The 18,837-nt window shown below is 44.6% G+C and overlaps 2 pseudogenes; both read left to right on the top strand.

The window, feature by feature from the left end:
* The first annotated feature begins 3,692 nt into the window (after positions 1-3,692).
* On the top strand, positions 3,693-3,810 carry LOC126185439 (5S ribosomal RNA; annotated as a pseudogene).
* Positions 3,811-17,357: 13,547 nt separating this feature from the next.
* Positions 17,358-17,475, top strand: LOC126185887 (5S ribosomal RNA; annotated as a pseudogene).
* Positions 17,476-18,837: the final 1,362 nt, after the last annotated feature.

Here is an 18,837-nt window from a genome sequence, read left to right as displayed (position 1 = left end):
GATTGACTGTTTCGCAACAATTCGGGGGTCGTTTGTGCCCCGGCTCACGGCGCTAAATGCGCTGAAACCTTTTACTCATGCGCGGAGCGAGTTTTGTCGACCAATCACAGCGCTCAATGGCACGTATGCAGCCCCAGGCATCGTTAAAGGTTAAACTTGCTTTGTCAGTGCACTACCTATTTGATAAGTCGTTTTTTGACCAGTTTATTACTTCTAACATTGATCCGTGGCTGAAGTCGTGATCATTGAAGAAGGGTGCGGTTTCTCCATCGCCTTCACAACAAGGCAAGTTTCAAATGGTTCAAATGGCTCTGAGCACTTATGGGACCTAACATCTGTGGTCATCAGTCCCCTAGAACTTAGAACTACTTAAACCTAACTAACCTAAGGACATCACACACATCCATGCCCGAGGCAGGATTCGAACCTGCGACCGTAGCAGCAGCGCGGCTCCGGACTGAGCGCCTAGAACCGAGGCAAGTTTCCAGTCGAAATGAAGGAGGAGGGAGGACGACCAAAGGAAGAACAATCACAAGAAGCTCCAAAGACTATTGATACTTCGGGGAGAGGGGGGAGGGGGGTCATTGGGAACATGGCACTAGCATTAAGAAGCTTTCAGTTCCCATGGGTTTCGCTCTGAAATTTAAAGTTACTGTGCTCTTGACTGACTAGGGGTCCACCATGGATTTTCGACTGTAGAAGGGGTCCGCCAGCTGAAAAGGTTGGGAAGCCCTGCTCTAACGTGGCAGAAGTGCAACCCTTCCGCAAATTGCTGCAGTGTTCAATGCTGGGCCATCAGCGAGTATCAGCGTACGAACCATTCAACGAAACATAATCGATATGGGCTTTCGGAGCCGAAGACCCACTCGTGTACCCTTGATGTCAGCACGGCACAAAGCTTTACGCCTCGCCTGGGCTCATCAGCACCGACATTGGACTGTTGATGACTGGAAACATGTTGCCTGGTCGGACGAATCTTGTTTCAAATTATATCGAGTGGACGGACGTGTAGGGTATGGAGACAGCCTTATAAATCCATGAAACCTGCATGTCAACAGGGGACTGTTCAAGTTGCTGGAGTATCTATAACGGTGTGGGGCTGTGCAGTTGGAGTGACATGGGACCACTGATATGTCTAGATACGACTCTGACAGGTGACACGTATGTAAGCATCCTGTCTGATCACTTGCATCCATTCATGTCCATTGTGCATTCCGACGGACTTGGGAAGTTTCAGCAGGACAGTGCGACACCCCACACGTCCAGAATTGCTACAGAGTGGCTACAGGAACACTCTTCTGAGTTTAAACACTTCCGCTGGGTACCAAATTCCCCAGACATGAACATTATTGATCATACGTGGGACGCCTTGCAAGGTGCTGTTCAGAAGAGAGCTCCACCCCCTCGTACTCTTACGGATTTATAGACAGCCCTGCCGGATTCATGGTGTTACCTCCCTTCTGCACTGCTTCTGACATTAGGCGAGTCACTGTCACGTCGTGTTGCGGCACCGTTGCGTGCTCGTGGGGGCTCTACACGATACCAGGTGGACCAGTTTGTTTGGTTCTCTAGTGTATATGTTTGATGTCCTCCATCCATTCGATCTGATATCGATCCCACACACTTGAGTGATATTCCAATATAGGTCACACAAGTGTTTTGTAAACAATCTCTTTCGTAGACAAATAACAGTTTGTCAGTATCATACTGACGAATCAGAGTTAACCGGTTTATTTGACTACAACTTGTACATACACCACCATATTGTTACACCTAGATAGTTGTATGAATTTAGCAACGCCAGTGGCGTCACATTAATCCCGAAGTTGAAGGAAATTGTGTTTGAATCAGATCTGATTGAGTATGTTACACTCCCTGACATGTAAGCGTATTTTCTATGAGAAGTCCGATTTCAGCTAATGCCATCAGCTAAGTAAGTGATAAATAAAATATTCAGTAAATGGCCAACAACACTTCAGTGTAAAGAAATTTAAAAGTTTTATAGCCTGACAAACTCAGTGTCATTTAGAGATGGATCACAAGCTGGTATTGGAAAGAATACGGAAGAAAATTGGCTGTAGTCTTTAAGTATCCCAGCATTTAACCAAAATTATGTAGGAAAACAATGAAAAAGGTTAACAAAGATAGCCAAAAAGGATTTGTACTACGCTCTTGTCGAATACGAAACCAGTATCTTATTCTCTGGGCTATCTTACTATGGTTCAAAAATGGTTCAAATGGTTCTGAGCACTATGGGACTTAACATCTGTGGTCATCAGTCCCCTAGAACTTAGAACTACTTAAACCTAACTAACCTAAGGACATCACACACATCCATGCCCGAGGCAGGATTCGAACCTGCGACCGTATCAGTCGCGCGGTTCCGGACTGAGCGCCTAGATATCTTACTATGTCTGGGAGAAGAAAAACGAAGAATGTTGCAGCAAACGACCAATAACGAATTTACTTGACAAAAAAATATTTGAGCGAGTGATGGTAAGTAACAGAAATGTGTGACATTCGTCGTAAAATGGAGTCAGCCAATGATGTTCTCTTTGTTCCATATTAATGGTTAAAAACGAAATGTAGAAAGAATCTTATTTTCCATACAAGACGAATACGTGTATTAGCATAGGAATTGTGAACCTGACAAGTACTCCATCATACTGAGAGCATTACATCTTATCTCCAAGCAATTTGTAGCAACGAGTAATTAAAATAGACACCTTCCTAATAGCGTGCAATACTCGCTTTCATTCACTAGAGGCTGCCGGCTCTTTGTGGAAAGGATTCTACAAGATATCGATATTGTGGGGCAGCCATTTTAATCTACTAGCATGTGTTCTTAAAGCTTGTATTGCACGAAGCATAAAGGAGAGGACGATCGTTGGTAATCAATCTAGTAAGTAAACTGGTAGTAAGTAAACTGGTAGTATCTGCATAATTTGCACAACAGATATAGAGCTAACTTGTTGTATAGTCTGCCGAACGCCGAAACGGTAGATATTGAGATAAGTGACTGCGGAAAGCAAACTCAACTAAAATCGACCAACAGTGGAAAGGTTTCTGGACCCGATGAGATACGTGTGACATTCTATACAGATTATGTGAAGAAACTTGCTCCCATTCTAACAGTAGTTTATCGTAGGTTGCTGGCAGAACGAAGGGTACCAAGCGATTGGAAAGGGCTCACGTAATTCTAGTTTAAAAATGGATCATCGGACAACAGCATATAATTATAGTCCTGACTCAACCTGTAGAAGAATAATGAAATATGTTTTATATTCACACATTACAGCACCATAGATAAAGAAAGGCTCAGACTGATGCCGTTTTCCTTCACATTCGCGAGGCATTCGATATAGTTGGGCACTGTAGTTTCGTGAAATACGAGATGATCGAGTATCGTACCTGATTTGTGACCAGTTTCAGGAGTTCCTAGCAGATAGAATTCAACACGTTGTTCTTAACGGAACGAAATCTACAGATACAACGGTAACTTCGGGAATACTCGAAAGAAGTTTTATACGAACATTGTTGTTCACAATATACACTATGGAACACCACTAAACGACCACTTATACGAAAACCCATGTTTGTTTCCCAATGCGGTGAAGAAGTTTGAAATTCGGCTCAAAGATGCCTACTACCTTCCTCTGCAATACGATATTGCAATGCCTGCGTTGTTAAGAGGCAACGGCCTTGCCGCAGTGGATACACCGGTTCCCGTCAGATCACCGAAGTTAAGCGCTGTCGGACGTGGCCGGCACTTGGATGGGTGACCATCCGGGCCACCATGCGCTGTTGCCATTTTTCGGGGTGCACTCAGCCTCGCGATGCCAATTGAGTAGCTACTCGACCGATTAGTAGCGGCTCCGGTCAAAGAAAACCATCATAATGACCGGCAGAACGGTGTGCCGACCACAAGCTCCTCCTATCCGCATCCTCAATGAGGATGACACGGCGGTCGGATGGTCCCGATGGGCCACTTGTGGCCTGAAGACGGAGTGAGTGCGTTGTTAAGAAGAACGATGCAATGCTCCTTCGGAGATACATGTGCGAAGGAACAGGTACTGCAGGGAAATACTTGAAACATATCTGCAGTTGCGAATATGAACAACCATCAGCTGTATACAGGAATGACGACAATGAAAACTTCCATGCCGTCGTTCTTGCGTCCGAAGGAACATTGCATCGTTATTATTGACAACACAGGCACTGCAATATCATATTTTTTATATGAATGCGTGGTGTTTGTTTTTTCGGACATGTCCGAAAGAACAGGCACAATTCGGAATCTTCAGCTGTGATACATATTATGTAAACTGAAGATCGAGGGGAGAGAAAGGGAAGGAAATGATATCAGCTGCATCGGGCCTTTAGCGGAATCAGCAGCGACGAGTGAAAATGTGCGGCGAATCAGGACTCGAACCCGGGATCTCCTGTTTACTACGCAGCTCCATTAACCACCTCGCCATCAGGAGACAGCGAGACCACAAATGCATGGACTATCTCAGCACGCTCCCCTGCCAATTCACATTCCAACCTAGCGCCACCTACGCCCAGTCCCCTTCCATGTCCGTGCTTGCTAATTTTGGATTCCCACTGGAGGTCGAACGATACTGTGCATCTGCACTAAAGGTCGTGGACTCATTTCCCTTCGAGGCGAATCAATTATACAATGAATCCACAAACCTCAGTGTGGATGCACAATGTCGTTCGACCTCCTGAGGGGATCTAAAATTAGCGGAAGTGGAGCTCATGGATGGGGACTGTGGGTAGGTGACGTTAGGTGAGAATGCGGGTCGGTCGGGCAGTGTGCCGAGATAATCCGTGGATTTATGATAACACTGCGTCCAGATGGCGCTGTGGTTATTGCGATTGTTTAATAAGCAGGAGATCCCGGGTTTGAGTCGTTGTCTGGCACACGTTTTCACTCGTCGGCGCTGATTCTGGATAAAGTCCCAATGCAGCTGATATCATCAGTTCCTTCCCTTTCCTTTTCTTTCTCCCTCTCAATCTTCAATTTACATAATATTGTATTTATCCGTCATTACCAGGCAGCGACTTTCAATTATCATGTCCTCCCCTGTACGGGCGTTATATAATAAGTGTACGAGTACAGGTCGTGATACAGGAACGAAGGTATACGGAAGTTTGGGTCTACCTGTGAGTCGTGCACGTATAGCCAAAGCAGTTAAGGCGACTGCTCACGTAAAGTACGAAATCGCGTATTCGAGTCTCAGTCCGGTACGAATTTTCATCGTCGTCATTCCCTTACACGGCCGATGCTTGTACGGATTCATAACTGCGAATATATGTCATATGTTGTCTGTAACGGTGCAAAAGCATGACGCGCTGTGACGTCACCAGCGGGCTCGTCAACTCTTCACATAGCAAGGTGTCGACACATGTGAAAAAAAGATCAGAGCTCAGAAGTTCGCGTAAGGTGGGTTAATGACGTAACGGTGGCACTAAGTTTCACCACAATTCCTCCCAAAACCACCGTGAGCTTGACATATGGCGCGGTGGCCACACCCCTTCGCTTGTGAGGAACGGTGTCAAAAGCTTTCCGGAAATCTAGAAACACGGAATCAACTTGAGATCCCCTGCCGATAGCGGCCATTACTTCGTGCGAATAAAGAGCTAGCTGTGTTGCACAAGAACGATGTTTTCTGAAACCATCGTTCCCTTCGAGGTGATCCATAATGTTTGAATACAGTATATGCTCCAAAACCCTACTGAAAACCGACGTCAATGATATAGGTCTGTAGTTTGATGGATTACTCCTACTATCCTTCTTAAACACTGGTGCGACCTGCGCAACTTTCCAATCTGTAGGTACAGATCTATCGGTGAGCGAGCGGTTGTATATGATTGCTAAGTAGGGAGCTATTGTATCAGCGTAATCCGAAAGGAACCTAATCGGTATACAATCTGGACCTGAAGACTTGCGCGTATCAAGCGATTTGAGTTGCTTCGCAACCCCTAAGGTATCTACTTCTAAGAAACTCATGGTGGCAGCTGTTCGTGTTTCAAATTCTGAAATATTCTATTCGTGTTCCCTGGTGAAGGAATTTCGGAAAACTGCGTTCAATAACTCCGCTTTAGCGGCACAGCCGTCGTTAACAGTACCATCGGCACTGCGCAGCGAAGGTATTGACTGCGTCTTGCCGCTTGTGTACTTTACATACGACCAGAATTTTTTCGGATTTTCTACCAAATTTCGAGACAATGTTTCGTTGTGGAACCTATTAAAGGCATCTCGCATTGAAGTCCGCGCCAAATTTCGCGCGTCTGTAAATTTTAGCCAATCTTCGGGATTTCGCGTTCTTCTGAACTTCGCATGCTTTTTCCGTTACCTCTGCAATAGCGTTCGGACCTGTTTTGTGTACCATGGGGGATCAGTTCCATCTCTTACCAGTTTATGAGGTATGAATCTCTCAGTTGCTGTTGCTACTATATCTTTGAATTTGAGCCACATCTCGTCTACATTTGCATAGTCAGTTCGGAAGGAATGGATCAAATGGTTGAAATGGCTCTGAGCACTATAGGACTCAACTGCTGTGGTCATAAGTCCCCGAGAACTTAGAACTACTTAAACCTAACTAACCTAAGGACATCACACACTTCCATGCCCGAGGCAGGATTCGAACCTGCGACCGTAGCGGTCGTGCGGTTCCAGACTGTAGCGCCTTTAACCGCTCGGCCACTCCGGCCGGCAGGAAGGAATGGAGATTGTCTCTTAGGAAGACTTCTAGTGACACTTTATCCGCTTTTTTAAATAAAATTATTTTGCGTTTGTTTCTGGTGGATTTGGAAGAAACGGTATTGAGCCTAGCTACAACGACCTTGTGATCACTGATCCCTGTATTAGTCATGATGCTCTCTATTAGCTCTGCATTGTTTGTGGCTAAGAGGTCAAGTGTGTTTTCGCAACCATTTACAATTCGCGTGGGTTCGTCGACTAACTGCTCGAAACAATTTTCGGAGAAAGCATTTAGGACAATCTCGGAAGATGTTTTCTGCGTACCACCGGTTTTGAACAAGTATTTTTGCCAACATATCGAGGGAAGGTTGAAGTCCCCTCGAAATATAACAGTATGAGTGGGGTATTTATTTGTTACGAGACTCAAATTTTCTCTGAACTGTTCAGCAACTATATCATCGGAGTCTGGGGGTCGGTAGAAGGAGCCAATTATTAACTTAGTTCGGCTGTTAAGTATAACCTCCACCCACACCAATTCGCACGGAGTATCTACTTCGACTTCACTACAAGATAAACCACTACTGACAGACACAAACACTCCACCAGCAATTCTGCCTAATCTATCTTTCCTGAACACCGTCTGAGACTTCGTAAAAATTTCTGCAGAACTTATTTCAGGCTTTAGCCAGCTTTCTGTACCTATAAAGATTTCAGCTTCTGTGCTTTCTATTGGCGCTTGAAACTCAGGGACTTTCCCAGCACAACTGCAACAATTTACAACTACAATTCCGATTGTTCCTTGATCCAAGTACGTCCTGTATTTGCCATGCACCCTTTGAGATTGCAGCCCACCCCGTACTTTCCCGAGGCCTCCTAACCTAAAAAACAGCCCAGTCCACGCCACACAGCCTCCGCTACCCGTGTAGCCGCCAGCCGAGTGTAGTGAACTCCTGACCTATTCAGTGGAACCCGAAACCCCACCACCCTATGGCGCAAGTCAAGGGATGACTGTTCAATGCCTGAAGATGTGCTAGGACTGGAGGAACAGTTTTTTTCCCGTCTTATGGGGGGAGGCTGTATAGTACACGAAGTGATGCACAGTTGGCCTGGGAGTGCTTTCCAAGTTCTCAGTTGGTTCTTCTAGCTTTTTGGCGCAAACTCCATGTGGAGCTTTTTGCAGATTTGTGTATAGTGTGAGGAGCAGAGAACTGCAGAGGAGTGCAGTTGAATTTCGGTCGTGAACCGAGGAGGAGATTTGGTTTTGGACTTGGAGTGTGGACGCAAAGGTGGATGCGAACGAGAGAAGCAGACGGAGGTCCGCTGTTCGACCCATTGCCGAGGTGCGCAGGGCACTGCGTCTCGACTTTTCTACATGTGTATGGTGAGTATTTTGCAGCACCGGCACAAGGAATCTTTAGAGCGAATTTCTCTTACTTTACTGTGCACCCACTTCAGCAGCAGTTGTTGTCCAGTCTAAGCTCATTGTGGTAGTTTGTTTCAGGGATCAGCTCTCAATCACTGTTATTCGTATTGATCCTAGTCAGGTTACGTTATATAATCTTTTTAAAGTCACAGTTAAAGTCACGTCACTACCCTTGGTTCAACCTTGTCAATTGTTTATCAGAAGACTTTACGAACACGAGGTAGAGTATAATCGATGCGTTATGTTGACCTACGTTCCATTTAATCTGTCCTGGTATTGAATTCTGGCACCATACAGACGGTGGCAGCTGTATTATGCTGTTCAGAGGTGTAGACCTGGTCGCATCCCTCTGGTGTTGGTGTCAAAAAAATTCCAGGCTTCATGCTTGGCATTAAAGTTGTCGGCAACAAGAACGTTGCAACGTAGGGAAAGAATCACCTCAAAATCTGGTGCATCCAGCAGTCCCCTAGGTGCTATCTAGGTGGCAAAGAATGTGACCTTGCCAACAGAGGCGCTAACTGCCACTGAAATGATATAGACCACTCACAGGGCTAGTAGGTGTATTCAGTCGTGACTGAGTGGAGTGCAGACGAAAACTACCTCCCCGCTGTCGACGATCAGACTTTCTGTGAGTAGCAAACGTAGTTCACCACACCCTCGTTTACAATCAGCTTGAGGTAACAATAATTCCGTGTTTCTTAATTGACGGGTGAAAGTCTTCCAATTGGAGGTCACTTCGGTGACTTGTTGTTATTGTTGTGGACTTCAGTCCTGGGAATGGTTTGATGCAGCTCTCCATGCTACTCTATCCTGTGCAAGCTTCTTCATCTCCCAGTACCTACTGCAGCCTACATCCTTCTGGATCTGCTTAGTGTATTCATCTCTTGGTCTCCCTCTACGATTTTTACCCTCCATGCTGCCCTCCAGTACTAAATTGGTGATCCCTTGCTGCCTCAAATCATGTCCTACCAACCGATCCCTTCTTCTAGTCAAGTTGTGCCACAAACTCCTCTTCTCCCCAATTCTATTCAATACCTCCTCATTAGTTATGTGATCTACCCATCTAATCTTCAGCATTCGTCTGTAGCACCACATTTCGAAAGCTTCTATTCTCTTCTAGTCGAAGCTATTTATCGTCCATGTTTTACTTCCATAGATGGCTACACTCCATACAAATACTTTCAGAAACGACTTCCTGACACTTAAATCAATACTCGATGTTAAACAAATTTCTCTTCTTCAGAAACGCTTTCCTTGCCATTGCCAGTCTACATTTTATATCCTCTCTACTTCGACCATCATCAGTTATTTTTCTCCCCAAATAGAAAAAACTCCATTACTACTTTAATTGTCTCATTTCCTAATCTAATTCCCTCAGCATCACCCGACTTAATTCGACTACATTCCATTATCCTCGTTTTGCTTTTGTTGATGTTCATCTTATACCCTCCATTCAAGACACTGTCCATTCCATTCAACTGCTCTTCCAAGTCCTTTGCTCTCTCTGACAGAATTACAATGTCATCGGCGAACCTCAAAGTTTTTATTTCTTCTCCATGGATTTTAACACCTACTCCGAACTTTTCGTTACGTGTCCCTAATCCACCCCAGTTATCTAACCGGAGAAACAGAACCTACAGTTATACGCGGAACCGGAACCTCGCGTCGTTGCTAATGATTCCTCACATCGTTGAGAAGTGAATGCGAGATCAAAGGCAGACTGAAAATTTCCGTGGATCGACCGGGACTCGATCTTGCGACCTTTCGGTTTCCAAGCACACGCTTTACCGCTGTATAACCAGGTCCGACACCAGCATAAGGGGCTCAGTAAACACGCGTCCACATCTACTCGGGAATGAAATGCAATATTTCTCCTGCTTGTATGCGGATACTTCTAGCATTCCAGACTGACTGCGATTCTGAGCAGTGACTCAGCTATTGTGAACTTACGTGGTGGCAGCCATGACGGGTGACGTGACTGCGGCGGGATCTGCCGCGGTATGCTCGATACAATCTCGCTGATGGAGGCGAGGAGCGCGGACGCACGCAAGAAGTGCGCCGTAGGAGGGGAAACAGGAACCTGGGTAGCGCCACGTGACGCAGAATCACCGACGGAAGTATTGCTCTCAGTGGGGGAGCTCTGCTGTGGTTTTGCGGCGGCGCTGACGCAGTATCTGAGCTTGCTGGATTGCGGATGCCATATATCTAGCTACGAGGCGCTTGCAGAATGTACTGACAAAAACAGAAAGCTGTACCGAAAAATGGTGAATCACGCTACATGGAGACAAAATGCAGGCCATAGCGTTCACTAGGAGAGTAGCGAAAGGCCCCCCATCCCCCGACTGTGGCATCGAGCAGTCATCTTGCATCTCCAAGGACACAGCACAGCCTCCTCAGTCTTGCACTTAGATTTCATGATTGAAAAGTTTATACTGATGGTAAATTCATTGCTGTGGGACAAAATAATATTGAAATACTAAATTTTAAAAAGTTGCTATGATTCACTAAAAGTTTAGAACATATTCAAAGTGAATACTGTTTGCCACAGAAGATAACTGAAATATGTGCAATACTCAGAAAACTCAATGTTAATCCCCTAAAATTTACGAAAATAGTGCCTCTAGAACGTGAAAGTTTAGGCTGAATGAATGTCCAGTGTTACATCGAAAAAGTAAAAAATGGTTCAAATGGCTCTGACCACTATGGGACTTAACATCTGAGGTCATCAGTCCCCTAGAACGTAGAACTACTTAAACCTAACTAACCTAAGGACATCACGCACATCCATGCCCGAGGCAGGATTCGAACCTGCGACCGTAGTAATCGCGCGGTTCCGGACTGAAGCGCCTAGAACCGCTCGGCAACCGCGGCCGGCGAAAAAGTAAAGGGCTACTATAAATGATTCATTCGTTTTCAAATCTCTGTAGTTTCCAAAGTATTACATGGACAAATGATTCATGCATATATAGAACCGTAAATTCACCGAGATTGATTTTGCACTCTACAAATTTTCTATGAGTGCCCATCTGGTCACAAGCGTCTAAGCGGTAATCAACTTCGTTCCACAACTTGCGTCCGAACGGCCCGTCAGTGGTCATCACAACAGCACTCATGCATTCTCTGAGCTGTTACCGACCTAGGTGGCGCTGTGGGTAGCACACTGAATTGGCACTTGGGAGAACGGCGGTTCAAACCCGCGTCCAGCCATCCAGGTTTAGGTTTTCCGTGATTTCCCTAAATCGCTCTGGGAAAATGCCGGTATGGTTCCTTTGTCAGGGCACGTCCGATTTTGTTTCTCATTCTTGACACAATCCGAGTTTGTGCTCCGTCTCTAATGACCTCGATGTCGACGGGACGTTAAACCCAATCTTCCTCTTCTTCCTTCTCTGAGCTGTTCCAGTATTCTTGACAGTGGGGTGCATAAACACGATCCTTAATGTACTTCCAGAAAGAAAAAGTCACAAGGCGTTCCATCTTCACCTCTACGCTCTATCCAGCCATGAGAAAGTTCGTCGTTAAGGTAGTGACCAACATCGATGCTCCAGTAAAGGGTACCCCGTCGTGTTGGAAGATAAAATTCTAGGAATCATTGGTCAGTCGGAGGACAACCACAACGGCAACATATAAAGGTAAGAGATACCCGTCACAGTCTTCTAACAGACGAAAAACGACCTACAGAGCTTCGTCTATGACATTGCACAGAAAACATTAACCTTCGGCGAATATAGTTCATGCGCCACAATTTCATGAGGATTTTCAGGGTCTCACAGTCCCAAATTGTGACAATTAGCCTTTCCAGATAAATGCAAGCTTGCTCCGTCGCATATTCCAATTCACAACAACACTTTGCTTACTTTGTCACCATTTTGTGAGACCACTGTACTCGTAACGTCAAATGGTGGACACAATGCAAACTCGTGGAGTTCCCGTTTCTGCTCTATTTCTAAACACATTCTAGTGCAAAGTTAATTAAATAAACAGATATTACCTTTATGTCTCGAAGATATGCTGAAACTGCAATAAACAGCTTCAAAAAATGGCTCTGAGCACTATGGGACTTAACTTCTAAGGTCATCAGTCCCCTAGAACTTAGAACTAATTAAACCTAACTAACCTAAGGACATCACGCACATCCATGCCCGAGGCAGGATTCGAACCTCCGACCGTAGCGGTCACGTAGTTCCAGACTGTAGCGGCTAGAACCGCTCGGCCACCCCGGCCGGCTAAATAGCTTCCTTCAGGCAGATTCTGCCACCTATTGGGAACATACAGAAACGAAAACAAGTGATATACACTGAAAGCACATGTTCCCTGAGATAGAAAGAAGTACATCTGGATGAAGTATACACGCTACTTACGGACTGAGGATGAGAGTGGCTTTGAATGACAATTGACCGTCGTCTTACACGGCGTAGGCACATTGAAGGTGTAAGGACGAAAGTGAGCCACAGATTATATGAACTACTATACTAAACCAAGTTAGCAGCTTCACCTCCACTCTCGGGCATACAGTTGGTGCAATTGATATTCTGTGTGCTCTTTTCTATGTGTCTGGCAGGCCAACGTGATGTCGTTCCCTATGAGTGGAAAGCGTTCTCACTGAATTGGTGGCAAGTATGCGTGTTAATAAGAATTGTCCGAAGATGTGTAAACTAATGTTTATGTACTTCTTATCACTGATATACAGGTTAGTACACAATGATAAAGTCTGCTTGTAATGGCTTCATTTTTGGTACATTGTACATCTGATGATGACAGAAAGATTATGTCTAAACCGGTCAGTGTGAAATAAAATAAACAATACCGAGCGATCTTGGTTGCAGACGATTTTCCTATTTACCGATGACAGATCGCTCCCTACGAACAAATGCAAGTTAGCAACCTCATAGCTAGTGCGAGAGTAAGAGTGTATTGTACCTTAATCCGACCCATACTAGAATATGTCTGCCCTGTGTTTGGCTATGCCACTCAAACCCTCATTAGAAGGTTGAAAACCATCAGAACAGGGCTTTGGTAGAGTCCTGTACCTACACCTCAGGTTGCCGGCGGCAGACCTTCACGCCGCCGTGAACATCGGCAAACTTCGCGAGACAACAGGCCGAAACCATCTTGTCAGAGACAGTCGCTGCGCCAGCGGACTTAGCAACAGATTAGGCCACTAAAACTCAAAACTTGGACAGCTCAAAAGTCCACAATCTTCATTAATCAACCACTAACAGGAAAACAGAAAAACAGAGCCACAGCTCATTGAGCGCTAGGTAATTAATTAGGTAGACAGGACTACAAAGCAAAAACTTGTGTCTAACAGGCCGAAGGAAACGTCTCCTGGACAAAACCTTTCACGATCAATAGTCTCTCATGTAGCAGAGACAACCAGCTATGAGTCAGCAGCAGTGGGGTGACGGATGCCCTAGCAGGCTTGGCTCACTGAGGCTCGCCTGCATCGATCACGGGCCTATTAGTCCCGCTCGCAGGCTTGGCTTCCTCTATCTGTAACTGACGATATGCTTCCCCCAAGGGAAGGTTACTCCTAAAGGGTCACCGAATTTTCTCAGTTTCGCACGATTGCAGAACATACTTAAACGTAACAAATTGTGCTTTAATAATATGCTCTTTTCAAGGTTTTTCGAGTAACTGAGCCTCAAATTTTACATGACCGTTGAATACAGTACGTGTGCCTCTTCCTTCTTCACTTTTCACTGCCACCTCGTTGTGGGTTTTTCTACATCCGTTCCTTTTCCTGCCTGGTGAAGCATGGTCTGACGCGAGATTCTCTTTACACTCATTGTTTGTAGGCGATGTTTCCATAATGTTTTATTTTCTTCAATCTTTTCATTAATATTATTAATATCTGGTTGATACCTACTATCCTCATTTCTTATATGGTCTTCCCTGGTAACATCTCTAACTTTCCTCAGAAATGCAGCTTGTCGTTTACTTTCACAACATTTTTTAGCGATACATGACACACTTCCACACATAAAAACAGGTGCATCCATGGTTTCATAACATTTTAGTTTAGTTCTTTCCCTATTTTGTTTTGGAGTATTCTGTTGATTATTCCGTATACTGACTGATATTCGTTGATCTTATTTTCTATATCCTTGTCGTATCATAGCTTATATCACATCCTAAAAAATTAAAGCTAGGCCCTTCCCAAGTGGGTATTATCTACTATTATTTTTGAGCGAGTGGGATACTTCCCATAATGAACCATGAGTTTAGTTTTCTTTATTGACACACTGAAGTTTGGTTTCTTTTTCCTAAATGACATAGTTTATACACTGCTTTTTCGAGCTCATCATCTTTCCATCATAATTCGTTATTATCATAATGTACACTGGGTGTGCCTGTTTACAATGGAATCATACTGGGCTACTTGGCCTGAACAATGTACCTGTATTCGCGATACACTGATGAATGTATCAATAAATAAATGTTCATTTCATCGTATTTTCTTATCATGCCTCGCCGCGATTGTGTAAAAATGATGAATATACTATTATTGTTCTGTTATGATGATTCATTGAAGCCATAGAAGTGTTTGGTGGAATATAAGAAAAAAAGAAGATGACATGAGACGAGAATAGCATGGAAAACGTCTAGTCTGACGCCTCAATAGTTTGCGCTCACACCACTACTTGAATCCTTGTGCCCATAAACCTCGAGAAGCGCATCGTACTAATTTTTTTTTTTTTTTTTTTTTTTTTTTTTTTTTTTTTTTTTTTTTTTTTTTACTGCAGTGGTATGCGTTGCCCCCCTGTTGGTCGCAAGGCCGGTGTCTCATCTCGCAAGTAATGACGAAGAAGGAGCAGAAATTGTAAAAAATGGTTCAAATGGCTCTGAGCACTATGGGACTCAACTTCTGAGGTCATTAGTCCCCTAGAACTTAGAACTAGTTAAACCTAACTAACCTAAGGACATCACAAACATCCATGCCCGAGGCAGGATTCGAACCTGCGACCGTAGCGGTCTTGCGGTTCCAGACTGCAGCGCCTTTAACCGCACGGCCACTTCGGCCGGCAGAAATTGTATAAACCCCGTTAAAAAACCAGGGTTTATCTAGCTCCGGATAGTAGCATCCTGTCATAAGACCCGTTGCCAGGGTTGCGGTGAAGACCTCAACGGCATCTGCGGCGGAGAAGATGGAATTCGGTACGGCGGCGGCATCGGAAGAGGCAAACCTGTAGCGTACGTTCTCCAGAAGAACGGCTACAAAAGGCATCTGACTCCATGTTAGGGGCGGCCTAATTTAAATAGTGAATGGCAACGAGAAACCACCACTGTCATTTTCCCAAGACAACCTTATAATGGCTTTACTCAGTCTTAAATTGGGGAGGGAAGAACAGGGTTGAGAGGAGCCTCGGAATGAGCAAATCAGTCTAGACCATCCCTGAAAATCGTTAAAACGATAGTAACACGGGACGTGGGAGGTCTCTTACAGACAGGAAAGCTTGCTATCGTGGAGGGAGAAATGGATCTTCATGATCTAGAGCAGGCGCGGGCAAACGTTGCACGCGGCTCATGAGGGCACAGCGCTGCACGTATGCTGCTCGCGTGCAGGCGTCGACCGGGGCTGTGGCGACAGCCGGCAGGTTGCGGCAGTGTAGTGCCAGGCTAAGCTGCGGACGTTGATGCGAAGCGAGCACTATGTAGTGAACGTTGTATTTCAAGAAACGGAGAAGTGGAGATTTGCTATCTTTTAAAAAGTAATGGGAGAATCATTTTTTTCTTTGTGCAAAAACGTGAAAATTCGAAATGTTTAATATGAGACAGTATTCTCGCTGGTCAACGGAAGTTTAGTATTGAAGGCCATTATAATAAATTTCACAAGAACGAGTACAATTTATTGTCGGATTCTGAGCGGATGGGGAATTGACTGAGCTTAAGAAGAGCGATCTGACGATACCAGATGAATCTGTCGTAGTTGGCCCGCCGGAGTGGCCGAGCGGTTCTAGGCACTACAGTCTGGAATCGCGCGACCGCTATGGTCGCAGGTTCGAATCCTGCCTCGGGCATGGATGTGTGTGATGTCCTTAGGTTAGTTAGGTTTAAGTAGTTCTAAGTTCTAGGGGACTGATGACCACAGCAGTTAAGTCCCATAGCGCTCACAGCCATTTGAATTTGTCGTAGTTGCTGTTGTCACGAGAGATCTGCGACTTTCTCTCGTCATGTCTCTCATCTAAATGATTTAACATTTTATGGAGCACTGTTTTCAAGTTTTCAGGACGACAACAATAATAGCCCAGCGGTATGTGCAAGTTATAAGACTGCGCTTAATATGGCGAGAGCTGGAAAAACATTTGCTGAATTAATAAGTCTCGGTTAAGAGCAAACATCAGTGATGAAAATTTACGTAACTGTTTGTGTTTGTCTGTATGTAGAAATTTTGTTCCAGATATTAAACGTCTGGAAACTCCACCTGTGATAATTAAATAAAACGTATCGTAGGTAATAGGTACGCTTTCAAACCATGATTTCTTACAAGCACTCCTACTAACCTTATTCATTCACTCAATAAAGCAAGCTAGGAAACAAAACGCATTACAGAGGAAGGAGCGGACAGAAGGTATGGTGGGGATGGGAGATAAGCGGGTGGCCAGCTTGCCCCTGTGTGCACGCAGAACACCTGTTAACTGCACGCGTGCAATTGCACCGCACATGTGCAGGATTCCTGCCCGCCCCTGATCTAGAGGTACTTGGACTCAGCGAGACACACTGGAAAATATATAGTCACTTCGTGCCTTAAGCAAAAAATACAGTCTATTTTTCTGGATATGAGTAGAAGTAGCAACGCTATACTGATTCCTAAGAGCCCCAGTAATGCTGTTATGGGCTATGAGCCCATTTGTGATAGAATAATCTCCATTAAAAAGGAAGCTTCTCCTTGCAATATCAGCATTATTCAGGTTTATTCTCAAACTGTAGCTTCATTGAACATAGAAATTGATGAATTTCATAAGTTTCTAGAAAATACCACCATAAAGTTACCTATAAGGGGAATATTAGTCATTCATGGTGATTGTAAAGAGTAGATAGGTGAGACTGTAGACGAACAACACGTAAGACCTTTGGTCGGACTTCACGGCTTGGGAGTGAGGAATGGATTTACGGAACAGTTCCTGGAATTTTGTGTGAATAACAACTTGCCTGTCTATAATATCCTTTTCCAACATCATCCAAGACGTCGCAACACATGAGTTTCTCCCGGGGAAAGGAATAGAAGCCAACGGCCTTGCCGCAGTGGTAACAACGGTTCCCGTCAGATCACCGAAGTTAAGCACTGTCGGGCTGGGCTAGCACTTGGATGGGTGACCATCCGGTCTTCGCAGCGCTGCTGGCAAGCGGGGTGCACTCAGCCCTTATGAGGCGAACTGAGGAGCTACTTGATTGAGAAGTAGTGGCTCCGGTCTCGTAAACTTACATGCGGCCGGGAGAGCGCTGTGCTGAACACACGACCCTCCAGATGCGCATCCAGTGAAGCCTGTAGTTGAGCATGACACGGCGGCCGGTCGGTACCGTTGGGCCTTCCAAGGCCTGTTGGGAAGGAGTTCTAGAGTTTAAAGGGATAGAAATCAGGCTGATTACATTTTGATGGTGCAACCCTGGCACACTTCGGTCCAGAATTGCGAGACCTATCCTGGTGCAGACTCTTGCAGTGACCAGTACTACGCTGGCCATGAAAATGCAGATAAATCTGAAATTGATCAAGACGGCAAGAATGAGGCATGTTGGTGTTATAGACAAAAATAGCCTCAAAGAGTGTAGACAAAGAACATGACCCAAACTCTAGCAATTAACAGAGGAAGGAGTAGCCCCCCAATATGGGACAAAATGAAGGAAATAATCAATTCGTCTCTTCCTGAACAGGTTACTAAGGTCCCTCATGCGAAGAATTCCTGGATTTTGAACACTACTCTACTGCTGATCGAAGAGCTAAGCACAATGAAGAAATATGAAGGAGCATTCAAAATTTTTTACCGAAGACTACAGCCCAGCTGCCTAACTGACAAGACACACTATCTCACCAGTATCTGTGATGAAACAGACGACCATCAAAGGCTAAATGAAATGCATGGCCTCTTCAAGAAGATAGACAATATTACCGATAGTTCAAACAGCGCTCGTGAATCACAGAAGATATAAATGGCAATATCAATAGTGACAAGAAATCATCAATAGTTGGGTGGCAACAATACTGTGAAATATTATAATACAAAGGAAAAAAGACATCGAGGAAGCTAACATTTGTATAGAATCAGACACGAAACATTATATTCTACTGAGTGAAATCGAAAATACCAACAAGCATTTGAAAAATAACAAATCTCCAGTTATAGACGGTATTTCCAGAGGAAGCTGACTTTGGTGGAAGAGGAAGACATGCGTTCCATACATTTAATATGTAATACAATGTGAAAAACTGGCAAATGGCCAAAATGCTGGACTACATCAGCTATAGTTCCTATTCAAAAAAAGGATCAGTTAGGAACTGCTACATTTATAGAACTATGCCATTAATATCGCATGCTGGCAAAGTCCTCCTGAACATAATGAATTAACGCCTTACGAAATTACTACAATCCTATATCTCTGCAGAACAGTCAGATTTTCGGGTAAATGAAGGCACTCGAGAGGTAATCTTGAATTTGTGGCAGATAATTGGAAAATAAGACCCGGATAAGTTGAAAGAACTAGAGGTTGT

The sequence above is a fragment of the Schistocerca cancellata genome, chromosome 4 (genome assembly GCF_023864275.1).
Source record: "Schistocerca cancellata isolate TAMUIC-IGC-003103 chromosome 4, iqSchCanc2.1, whole genome shotgun sequence".
NCBI classification, from domain to species: Eukaryota; Metazoa; Arthropoda; class Insecta; order Orthoptera; family Acrididae; genus Schistocerca; species Schistocerca cancellata.
Note: the sequence above shows the minus strand (reverse complement) of the source record. Positions and strands in the feature narration are given on the sequence as shown.